Here is a 13360-nt window from a genome sequence, read left to right on the forward strand (position 1 = left end):
AACCAAGAATACTCTACCCAGCAAGGCTCTTAATTGAGATTTGAGGAGAAATCAAAAGCTTTATAGACAAGCAAAAGCTAAAAGAATTCAACACCACCAGCTTTACAACAAATATGAAAGGAACTCTCTAGGTGAGAAAGAAAAGGCCACAAGAAACAAGAAAACAAACAAGAAAATTACAGAATGGAAAAGCTAACCAGTAAAAACAAACATACAGTAAAGGTAGGAAATCATCCATGCACAAAGCTAGTAGGGAGGTGAAAAGATGAAAGTATTGATACTAAAATCACCTTGTAATAAGCAGTTAAGAGATACACAAAACAATTAGATGTAAAATAAGATATCAAAAACAGTAATTGTGAGGGAAGGAGAGTACAAATGCAGGGTACTTAAAATGAAGAGAGTACAAATGCAAGGTTTGAAACGAACAGATCAGTAAGTTAGAACAATCATGGATATAAACAGACCACTATACAAAAACATCAAAGCAACCACAAACCAAAAGTCTATAATAGATATACACACAAAAAAGAAAAAGGAATTAAAAAAACACTAAAGATAGTCCTCAAGTCACAAGAGAAGAGAACAAAAGAAGAAAAGGGGGGAAAAAAGACCTACAAAAACAAATCCAAAACAATTAACAAAATGGCAATAAGAACATACATATCAACAATTACCTTAAATGTAAATGGATTAAATGCTCCAACCAAAATACACAGACTGGCTGAATGGATACAAAAACAAGACCCATATATCTGCTGTCTACAACAGACCCACTTCAGATCTAGAGATGCATACAGACTGAAAGTGAGGGGATGGAAAAAGGTATTCCATGCAAATGGAAATCAAAAGAAAGCTGGAGGAGCAATTCTCATATGAGACAAAACAGACGTTAAAATAAAGACTGTCATAAGAGACAAAACAGGATGTTACAAAATGATCAAGGGATCAATCCAAGAAGAAGATATAACAATTGTAAATATATTTGCAACCAACATAGGAGCACCTCAATATATAAGGCAAATGTTAACAGACATAAAAGGAGAAATTGACAGTAACACAATAACAGTGGGGGACTTTAATACCCCACTTACATCAATGGAGAGATCATCCAGATGGCAAATCAATAAGGAAACACTGGCCTTAAATGACACATTAGACCAAGTGGACTTAATTGATATTTATAGAGCATTCCATCCTGAAAGCAGAATACACTTTCTTTTCAAGTGCACATGGCACATTCTCTAGGAGAGATCACATGCTGGGTCACAAAACAAGCCTTGGTAAATTTAAGAAAACTGAAATCATATCAAGCATCTTTTCCAACCACAATGCTATAAGATCAGAGATCAACTACAAGAAAAAACTGCAAAAAATACAAACATGTGGAGGCTAAACAATATGCTACTTAACAACCAATGGATCACTGAAGAAATCAAAGAGGAAATCAAAAAATACCTAGAGATAAATGAAAATGAAAACACAATGATCCAAAACCTATGGGAGACAGAAAAGCAGCTCTAAGAGGTAAGTTTATAGTGATAAAAGTTTACTTCAGGAAACAAGAAAAATTCAAATAAACAACCTAACCTTACACCTAAATCAACTAGAGAAAGAAGAAGAAACAAAACCCAAAATTAGTGGAAGGAAAGAAATCATAAAGATCAGCACAGAAATAAATGGAATAGAGAAAAAGAAAACAATAGAAAAGATCAATGAAACTAAAAGCTGGTTCTTTGAAAAGATAAACAAAATTGATAAACCTTTAGCCAGACTCATCAAGAATAAAAGGGAGAGAGCCCAGATCAATAAAATCAGAAATGAAAAAGCAGTTACAACCAACACCATGGAAATACAAAGAATCATTAACAGACTACTAAGAGCTACTATATGCCAATAAAATGGACAACCTAGAAGAAATGGACAAATTCTTAGAAAGGTACAATCTCCCAAGACTGAACCAAGAAGAAACAGAAAATACGAACAGAGTAGTTATCAGTAATGAAATTGAATCAGTAATTTAAAAACTCCCAACAAACAAAAGTCCAGGACCAGATGGTTTCACAGGCAAATTCTATCAAACATTTCGAGAAGAGTTAACCCCTATTCTTCTGAAACTATTCCAAAAAACTGCAGTGGAAGGAATACTCCCAAACTCATTCTGTGAGGCCACCATCACTCTGATACCAAAACCAGGCAAAGATACCACACACACACACACACACACACACACACACACACACAAACACAAGAAAATTACAGGCCAATAGAACAAAGATGCAAAAATCCTCAACAAAATACTAGCAATCTGAATCCAACCATACATTAAAAGGATCACACACCATGATCAAGTGGGATTTATTCCAGGGATGTAAGCATTTTTAAATATCCACAAATGAGTCAATGTGATACACCACATTAACAAACTGAAGAACAAAACCACATGATCATCTCAGTAGATACAGAAAAAGCTTTTGATAAAATTCAACATCCACTTATGATAAAAACTCTCCAGGAAGTGGGCATAGAGGGACATATCTCAACATAATAAAGGCCATATATGACAAACCCACAGCTAACATCATACTCAATGGTAAAAAGCTGAAAGCATTTCCTTTAGGATGAGGAACAAGACAAGGATGTCCACTCTCACCACTTTTATTCAACACAGTTTTGGAAGTCCTATCCACAGCAACCAGAGAAGAAAAACAAATAAAAGGAATCCAAATTGGAAAAGAAGAAGTAAATCTGTCACTGCAGATGACATAATACCATACATAGAAAATCCTAAAGATGCCACCAGAAAAGTACTAGAGCTCATCAATGAATTCAGTAAAGTTGCAGGATACAAAATTAATATACAGAAATCTGTTGCATTTCTACACAATAACAACGAAGTATCAGAAAGAGATATTAAGGAAACAATCTCATTTACCATCACATCAAAAAGAATAAAAGGTAGGAATAAACCTACCTAAGGAGGCAAAAGACCTGTACTCCTAAAACTATAAGATACTGATGAAAGAAACTGAAGATGACAGAAACAGATGGAACAACATACTGTGTTCTTAGATTGGAAGAATCAATATTGTTAAAATGACCATACTACCCAAGGCAATCTATAAATTCAGTGCAATCCCTATCAAAACAACAATGGCATTTTCCACAGAACTAGAACAAAAAAATTTTAAATCTGTATAAAAACACAAAAGACCCCGAATAGCCAAAAGAATCTTGAGAAAGAAGAACACAACTGGAGGAATCACGCTCTCTGACTTCAGACAATACTACAAAGCTACAGTCATCAAAACAGTATGGAACTGTCACAAAAAGAGACACATAGAGCAATGGAAACAAGAGAGAGACCCCAGAAATAAACCCATGCGTTTATGGCCAGTTAATATACAACAAAGGAGGCAAGAATATACAATGGAGAATAGACAGTCTCTTTAGTAAGTTGTGCTAGGAAAACTGGAGAGTTACATGTAATAGAATAAAACTGGAACATTCTATAACACCATATTCAAAAATAAACTCAAAATGGATTAAAAACCTAAATGTAAGGCAGGATATGATAAAACTCCTAGAGGAAAAGATAGAACACTCTTTCACATAAATCATAGCAAGATTTTTTTGGATCCATCTCCTAAAGTAAATGAAATAAAAGCAAAAATAAACAAATGGGACCTAATTAAACTCAAAAGCTTTTGCACAGCAAAAGAAACCATAAACAAAATGAAAAGATAACCTACTGCATGGGAGAATTATTTACAAATGATATGACCAATAAGGGGATCAATATCCAATACATATAAACAGCTCATACAACTCAACATCAAAAGAAAAAACAACCCGGGCTTCCCTTGTGGCGCAGTGGTTGAGAGTCCACCTGCTAATGCAGGAGACGCGGGTTCGTGCCCCGGTCCGGGAGGATCCCACATGCCGTGGAGCGGCTGGGCCCGTGAGCCATGGCCACTGGGCCTGCACGTCCGTGGCCTGTGCTCCGTGGCGGGAGAAGCCACAACACTGAGAGGCCCGCGTACCGCAAAAAGAAAAAAAAAAAAAGAATAAACAACCCAATTAAAAAAGAGGCAGAACTGAACAGACATTTTTCCAAAGAGGAAATACAAATGGCCAACAGGCACATGAAAAGATGCTCAACGTCACTAATCATCAGAGAAATGTAAACCAAAACAACAATGACACATCATCTTATACCTGTCAGAACAGCTATCTTCAAAAAAGAACACAAATAACAAGTGTTGGGGAGGATGTGAAGAAAAGGGAACCCTCGTACACTGTTGGTGGGAATGTAAATTAGTGCAGCCATTATGGAAAACAGTATGGAGCTTTCTCAAAAAACTAAAAATAGAACTACCATATGGCCCAGCAATTCCATTCCTGGATATATATGCAAAAAGACCCCCAAAACACCAATTTGAAAAGATACATGCACCCCAATGTTCATAGCAGCATTATTCACAATTGCCAATACAGATGAACCAGTTCGCAGGGCAGAAGTTGAGACACAGATGTAGAGAACAAATGTATGGACACCAAGGGGGGGAACACTGTGGTGGGGTGGGGGAAAAAAATTACCAAGATATGGAAGCAACCTAAGTGTCCATCAGCAGATGAATGGATAAAGAAAATGTGGTATATACATATATATATAATGGAATACCACTCAGCCATTAAAAAAGCCATGAAATATTGCCATTTGAATCAGCAGGGATTGTCTTGGAAGGCATTACGCTAAGTGAAATAAGTCAGACAGAGAAAGACAAATACTGTATGATATTACTTATATGTGGAATATAAAAAATACAACAAAGTAGTGAATACAAAAAAGAAACAGACTCACAGATATGGAGAACAAACTAGTGGTTACCAGTGGGGAGCAGGGGGGAGGGGCAATATAGGGGTTGGGAAGTGGGAGGTACAAACTATTGGGTATAAGACAGGCTCAAGGATGTATTGTACAACATGGGGAACATAGCCAATATTTTGGAATAACTATAAATGGAAAGTAACCTTTAAAAATTGTATTAAGGGGCTTCCCTGGTGGCGCAGTGGTTGAAAGTCCGCCTGCCGATGCAGGGGACACGGGTTTGTGCCCCGGTCCGGGAAGACCCCACATGCTGCGGAGCAGCTGGGCCCATGAGCCATGGCCGCTAGGCCTGCGCTTCCGGAGCCTGTGCTCCACAACGGGAGAGGCCACAACAGTGAGAGGCCTGCATACCGCAAAAAAATTTAAAAATAAAATAAAAATTGTATTAAAATTTTTTAATTAAAAAAAAAATGAGTAGGAGGTATTGGTGAAGTTCCATTCCTTAGGCGGTGGGATGGGTACCTCACTGCTTTTCAGTGATTCAATGCAACATACCTATACATCAAATGTACTCTTTTTTATTATTAATTAATTAATTAAATTTTGGCTGTGTTGGGTTAAAAAAAAAAAAATGAAAGAAATCCCCACAGGACATTTTCTCCAGTTGATAATTTTTGACTCTCTTCAGCTTTCTTAGTGTATGTTATATAGCAAATATTGGCTGCTTCCCTGTTGGAAACAATGTGAAAGGAGAAAGGGGAAAATTAAATCAAGGCAAAAGGCAGCCAGCAGGTTGAAGAGGAGTGTATGCCCTTGCATGTAGATTTTAGATGCAACCCGGTGTGCTTCTAGAATCCCTCCTTACTCACTGTGTTCAGAAGGGAATTGATCCTTTTCAGTCTGGCAATCAGATATACCAGTTTGTCTCCTTCCTGACCCTGTGCCCAGCAAGGCTCATCTGCTCCCTCCTCAACACTGTCCTCTTTACCCTCCGTGAGGCAGAGTCCTTAGCCTGCCTCAGATCCAGTACAAAGCTCCAACTTCTCCACTCCACCCAGCACTGTGTCCGCCTTCCCTAGGCTCTGGCCTCATTCATTCATTAATGCAGGATCTGTTGCTGGTCAGATCCCTGGGTGCTGCAAGGGATGTGGAGACTGATAGGGTAACTGGGAAGATCAAACATCCACAAAAAAACTCAGTATATAGAGCTTCAGATAAAATGTGGCATGGGAAGGATTTTTTGTGGTTGAATCATTCAGAGCAGGCTTCATGGAGGAGGCGACTTTTGAGAGAGCCTTGACTGATGTGCAGAGTTTGATTTCTAGATAGGAGTTAAAGTTTTGGTTTTGATCAGAGAGTAAGATTAAAATATTCTTTGACTAGGGAGAGATAAAGGTGTTTCCCAACTCTTTTCAGTCTCAAAAATTGAAAAAAAAAAAGTTAAGGAATGGGATAATTTTGAAATCAACCAAGATAACATATTTGTCTCCTTTTTTGAAATTTTGTCTTGTGTGTTGGGCACTGTGTAAAATATTTGAGGACAGTGAGCACCTAGGAGTGTTTAGAAGATGGGTCGTTTGAAGGAAATGAGATAGGAAAGTAGAGTGGCTATAAAATTGGTTCTCCAAACCAGAATTTTCCTATGAATAAAACGAGAACTAATATACTTAAAAATATATATATTAATAAAAATAAATAAATAAAATTTTTAATTAAGGCAGAAAAGAAAGTAAATAAATAAGTTGAAATTTTGACATGGAATGAAATATTTGTTTTTGTTTTGGAATGGGATATTTTTAAATTAATTGCAAAAATGCAACTCACGACCTGATGGATCTTACAATCCATTTGGAGGGGATGTAGTTCACTGTGAGAACTCTAGGATTTCTCTGCCCAGCATATTTTATGAGTTCATCCACGTAGTAGCTGACTAGTAACGGGGAAAATGAAGAGAGAGGAGTACAGAATGGCTCTTGTGTGTCTTGTTTGAGTGTCCAGATGCTACTAATTGATATTGGGAAGATAAGAGGGAGGGAACAAAGACTGGGGCCAATGGAAGACACTGGGTTAAGTTTAGAAGATTTTACATTGAGGATGTTTAGCAAGCAGTTTAGCGAGCAGTTGTTTTCACTGGCTTGACACTAGCACTGAAATAGCTAACCACTCATTGAAAGAGGCTGGAGAAAGAAAAAAGCATTCAGCCCAGGGCACAGCCCTGGGTTAATCAGACATTTAGAAAAAGCTTTATGCTGTTTGTAATAGGACAGTCTATAAGCAAGTACAATTATGACCAAACATGGAGAGCAAAATATTAAAATTTTTAAAAATTATAAACTACCCAAATGTCAATAAAAAGTAGAATTCAATACTGTAGCACTTAGGATGTCATCATTAAAAATGTCACTTCTGAAAGTTTATAATAACATTAAAATGTTTATGATAGGGGGTGTTTTTCTTTTAAAGTACATATTATTTAAGCAATGTAAAATTAGGCACAGCAAAATCTGGGAAGAGATGCATCAAAAAGTTAACAGTAATTATTTTGAAGGCGGGAATCTATGAGATTCTTCCTTCTCCTATTCCATATCTTTCAAATTCACTAATATTTTCTAATAGGGAGAACAGTCACAAAAAAAGGATTCTCTTCCCTTTTATTAACATAAACACGGCTACGGTTCCTAATTAATACAGAACCTGGACACACAGTAGGCCCTCAATAATCCATGAATGTATCAATACCTGCAATTGAAGACATTTACCTGAGATATTCTGCCCTGTAAAAAGCCTAACCCTTTCTGCGGGAGAGCCTCATGTCCCGCCGTCCTGGATCTTGCAAAGCGTGAAAAATGGTTCTGCCTCTACCCTCTCTGTCCATTGACTCTAACGCCTTGATAGGCCTTCACCTGGGGTTCCCACGCACTACTGCTCACTGATGGGTCCCAAGGGAAATGAAAGCACTTTGGGCTCCCCTGAAACCACCACCAGAGGATTGTGAGCATCCTCCTTATACTCACTGGTCCTGCAGAGAATCAGAGATGACTTCTTAATTTAGTGTGTGGACTGGCACCTTGAAGTCTCGCCGTCCTTCTGACCTGTGTAGGCACTTCCACGGCACTGGCCTCTCTGGGGGCTGGCAAGGCTCACAGGGTAACTGCATTAGGGCCCCCAGCCCATTCCTTAACATCGGCCCTTAACAGTGTTCAAAGCTCTTCACTTGTCCATTCCGGTTCTCAAGGCCAACCCCATTAGCTCATATTAGCACGCGATCTGAGACTTAGGTCACCTGTGCAAGGCCAGGGCAAGGTGTAGTCTTAGCAGAAGTCAATGCTGTTACTGCATTTGTTGCTAAGATCATCGCCGTGGAGTTCCCTTGAGTGTCCACCGTGCGAAGGGGACGGGTGTCGCGCAGGCGCAGCGCCACCTCCAGGGCTTCTGAGACAGCGGCCTGGGCGGGGGGGGGGGGGGGGGGGGGGGGGGTCAGGGACTGAGAAGCCTCGAAGCCCAACGGCTGGGATGGAAATGGCGGACGATTCCTCACACAGGGCAAGGGGGAAGGTCACGCAGGCGTCCAGAAACCTTGGTCAGATCCTGTCTTTGAGTTTAAATCTCAACTTTTGTCTTCCAGAAGCGATGGAAACAGGACCCAGAAGCCTGAGGTAAGACGTCTTGCCAAACAGCCGGGAGCAGTCGTCATTACGAAGCCAAACGCCGCAGCCCCTCAGGCCCTGCCTCTGAACGGGGCCCCGCCTCTGAACGGGGCCCCGCCTCTGAACGGGGCCCCGCCTCTGAACGGGGCCCCGCCTCTGAACGGGGCCCCGCCTCTGAACGGGGCCCCGCCTCTGAACGGGGCCCCGCCCCTGAGCGTGACCCCACCGCCAGAGCACACTGGGCCGGGCCTCCGTGTAGAAATCCCTCCGTTTTCCATTTTCTGCAGAGGTTTCTGAGCTCTACTAGGTACGCCCGCCGCTTTGATGAGGTAAACGTGGTCTCTGTCCTCTGAAAAGGTAGATAATTAAGCCAAAAGTGTTCCACAGCATGTGAAAGTGTTGTGAATTGGAAAACAAGGACAGATCCCAGCGTGGGAGGATCAAGGAAAGCATGTGAGGGAAACCTTTCAGTATAATAGGAAGGAAAGAGGAAAGAAAGGATGAGGGTTCATGATTTGGTTTTGTTGTTGTTATTTTGAAGTTTTTAATGATGAAAAGTTCCCATTTCATGACTTCTCATTCCCCTGTGGTGGTCCAGCACATATGCTCAACGAGTGAGGAGTGTGGCGAAGTTGTAGGAAAGTGAAATAGTTTTGAGCACTTGGGCAAGAGAACTGACTAAGAAAACAATCATGTGAGCGCCACCAAGACAGGGAACTGTTTCCTTCATTGGTGTGTCCTAAGTGCCAAGTACGTAGTAAACATGGGAAGAATGAATGGATTATTTTTAGGCAATGTTGAAGCTGACCATTAGTTGTAGAACATAAATTTGTGGTGGTACCAACATACTTAACCGTATGATTTTATCGAAGAGGAATCAGTCCTTTATTAGAAGGCAGGTCTAGAAAAGGTAGAGTTAGATTTTGCCAGCAGGACATGAAAGGAGAATGGGGAAGGCTCTTTAGAGTACAGCTATTTACGTGTGGCGTTAAGTGATGGACCATGAAGTTTTCCTTGGAAAAGGAGGAAATGAAGACAGAATGTTGTCAGATGAACTACAAGTGGCTTGTACTTCCTGAACAGGTTGAGGAATTGACATATCCAGGGCATAAACTGAAAGAATAAAGGGAGGAATGTCCTGGGCTTCCCTGGTGGCGCAGTGGTTGAGAGTCCGCCTGCCGATGCAGGGGACACGGGTTCGTGCCCCGGTCCGGGAAGATCCCAGATGCTGCGGAGCGGCTAACCCCGTGAGCCATGGCCGCTGAGCCTGCGCGTCCGGAGCCTGTGCTCTGCAACGGGAGAGGCCACAACAGTGAGAGGCCCGTGTACTGCAAAAAAAAAAAAAAAAAAGGGAGGAATGTCCGACTGTATTTTTTCAGAACGAAAAAATATTCCTGGTGATGAGTTCTAGAATATGGCCGTAACTGGAATGGAGGTAAAGGGGTCTAGGATGACAGTGAGAGGCCAGATTATTGGATGGTCTATCCACATGAATATTAGGCCTCTGCCTGATTCCTCCCACTTTGAGTTCCTTTCCTGGGACTCTTTCCTGTCACGAGGTCTCCATGGAATTGGTATTTCCTACAACTCTAACCTTCAGTCAGTGGCATGACTCTGGACAGGAAGGGAAACATGGGGCAGTGAGAGAGGGCTATGACAGACATCTGTTTTGTTTTTGTTTTTATTTTGACACTCAGCCTTCACTCACCTTCTGGAAACAGTTATTCTCTTGCCCTCTGGGAAACTAAGCCCATTCTCAGTCTCAGTCCATGTGCAAGTGGAGTAGTTGTTCCCCGACTCTCCTACTTTAAGGATGGCTATACCACTCGGGCTTGGCCAAAAAGATTGTTCCATGATTTTGGCAACAGTGAGAGATGGGCATAGGACCAAGCTAGAGACAGTAAGGCACAATAGGACTTTTGAAGGGACTAGTGGAAGAGATAACCCATTTTTAGTTGCACCTGAAGCTTGGAAGATATAGCTATGAAGTTGCCATCAGAAAGTCTCACAATGAATCCAGTCCAGAATATAAAGCCAAGAAATGGATAGAAACAATACTGATAACATCCACTGAGCCCCAGTATGAACCCTCTTGCCTAAGGCTAGCCTCACTCCTAGGGTCTTTCAGGTAGCTGAGCAACGTTCTCTTTTTTAAGTCAGCTGAATTGCGTTTGCTGTCATTTACATCCAAATAATTCCGCACATTGTAAGGGAGCTCTCTATCCCTGGCTCCTTCTTCCATGCTAGCACACTAAATGTATATTACCTTCTCTGTCCTTCAGGTTGCTTTCTATAAAAGGGGATAGAGAAACCTGATTCAAAGAGTTGTAAAGATTAAACAGGATACTATACATAAAAGCATAAATTTGTTTCACAGAATTGAAGTACAATAACAAGCAGTACTTAATTTTTCTAAATTAAACTAAATCTGGCTCAAAGCCCCCATTTTAAAGTGTAGAAAGATATCCAGTATTAGTCATTACTTGGGGCCTTTTGCCTATTTAGTGTAATATTCACTGTCAAACAAATATATAGGAAAGAGCCTCTGGTTTAAGTCCACCATGGTGGGACTGGGATATTCATTGTCCAGGCCCATTTGGTCCATTCAAAGGCCAAATTAATGGCCTTGGCTTCACAGCCTCTATGCTAAGCATGGGCAGTGCAATATTTTACTGAAGCTCCCAAAATAATGGCACTTGATGATTAGTCATCTCACCAAACATTATTTCATCCCATAAAAAATCGTGCTGTCTCCTAGAGGACTTCCACACAAAAGCCATCCACATAAGGAACTCATCTTTACATCCTTATTCTGGAGTCATTGGAGCCACTGCTACCTTGAGTCAACTCTCCTTCTTTCAACCCAGCACTTATATCAACCCCCATCTCCTCTCTCCTGGGAACACCCAGGTAAATTCTCCTCCCACATGAGAATCTGGACTGGACTGTACAACAGGTATCTCACAACTTCTGTTTGGGGTCAGGAAACATGAAAGCCATTAATAATCCCTTAGACCAGAAGCCCAGAACTTCCTGTAAGACAGAAGGGGAAAGTTAGCTTTTATTCCTCATGGAGTCCCCTCTGGCAGGGAGTGGAAACAGCAATCCATAGCTTGGTAAATTATCCTGCCTCAAATGAAGGATGCCTAAAGCTGGGCGAGCATTGCTACAGAGGAAAATTACCCACCCTTGTCATTGTCAGCCCAACCGCCTTCCCACAGTGAAGCACTGCTAAACTTGCATAATAATCAGTTCCTTTCCTGCCTGCCCACCCCCACCCCACCTCACAGAAGGAAAGAATAAACCCTGAGTTTCCTGGGAGAGATAAGGAGGCAGCCTCCACAAGTCTTTGAACTGTCTCTTGGCCTCCCTAATGAAGACCAAACATGTACTTGTGTCCCCAGGAAAATAACAGCCTAATTTAGGCTCTAATCCAGGACCAAGTAGAAGTTCTAGAAGAAAGGCCTCAGAGAAGAGTCTGATCTCATAGCCTGGACCTTTTCATTGAGACTGCACATGGGCACAGTTGTCAGTGTTAATCCCTGTGAGGGCTGCCTAAAGGAATCTGATCCTCTTAGGTAGCACCTGGCACCAAAGAAATTCATGATGCCTGGACCTGTGATATGGGGTTCCTGTGCCCAATCCACCTCGAGGTACCAGTTGATTCATCCATTTTGCTTGCCCTGATATTAGGTTTGGAGTGTGGGCTTGTGGTTGTAAAAATCCAGATAGACCATTCCTGTCACATTCTATGTCAGTGACAATTTCTTCAGGCACCACAAAATATCCTGTATATGAAACCCCTCCTGAAATTGCCCAACACTGTGATCCTGAGTGTGGGCACAAAGCACATGAAATCTTTTTCTAGAGAAATTGATCCTGATCTCTCCAGTCATTGTTCAGCTAATATACTTTCCTGCCTTTTATGACAGTCCTTTCCCGTAGGAACACGAGTCTGGGAAAAAGGAAAACAGTCCTAGAAGCAGAACAAGAGTATGGGATCACTCCTGGATGGTGCTGCCACCTCATTTGGACAGGTCACTTTATAGATGTTCTGAAGGTGTAAACTCAGTCTCGTTTCCACATGTAATGTTTCTCTGAATGGAAGCAAACATCTGGGCACCGGGTATGACTTGTTATGTGACCCCACGCCAGTAACTCATCTTTTAAGCCACTACCTGTCCCTTGGTTAAAAGTCCTCAGGCCATGGCTACATAGAAAATATCCCAGGATGGGAGTTAAATGCTGTGAGTTCCCTAGTACCGGCTTTTCCACCAATTGGGTGACTCATTTTCTCCGATGTTTCAGCTGTGAGAAGCACATTTGAAATGATGGATGTGCTATATTAAATATATTGATAAGAGCAGAAACTAAACCTTGCAATCTGTAGGGTTTGCTTCCTCTGTAAGTGTGGCTGTCTCTGCAGGAGCTGAAGGTTGCCTCTTTAGCCCTATGGTCTGAAAGCTAGGGCAGAGGGGAGGGACTGGGGGAGCCAGCATGAGCTGTATTGCACCTAATTTTTTCTCTCTCCCAAGTCTGAAAACTGGCAATGGTGAATCACGTGGTTCTAAGGCCTCCTTTCACTTGATTATTCATGGTGACCCCACACCACCTTTACCTGCATGCCACCTTTCCCTCCTTCTTTGGATGCTCCAACCTCTTTGTTTTTCTTACCAACTACCACTCTACTTAGCCATTAAACAGCTTTGACCTTGATGATACGAATGTGAATGAGGGCAAGGATACACTTGACACCTCTGGCCACTTTTGCGTCAGTAAACTGAATGGGGTGTCCAAGAAGAAACCCTTGTCTTAGGAAGACTTCTAAGACGGTTCCAATGATCCCCACGTCCTGATAGTCACACCCTTGTGTAATTACTCC

This window comes from Lagenorhynchus albirostris, chromosome 7 (genome assembly GCF_949774975.1).
Source record: "Lagenorhynchus albirostris chromosome 7, mLagAlb1.1, whole genome shotgun sequence".
Lineage (NCBI taxonomy): Eukaryota > Metazoa > Chordata > Mammalia > Artiodactyla > Delphinidae > Lagenorhynchus > Lagenorhynchus albirostris.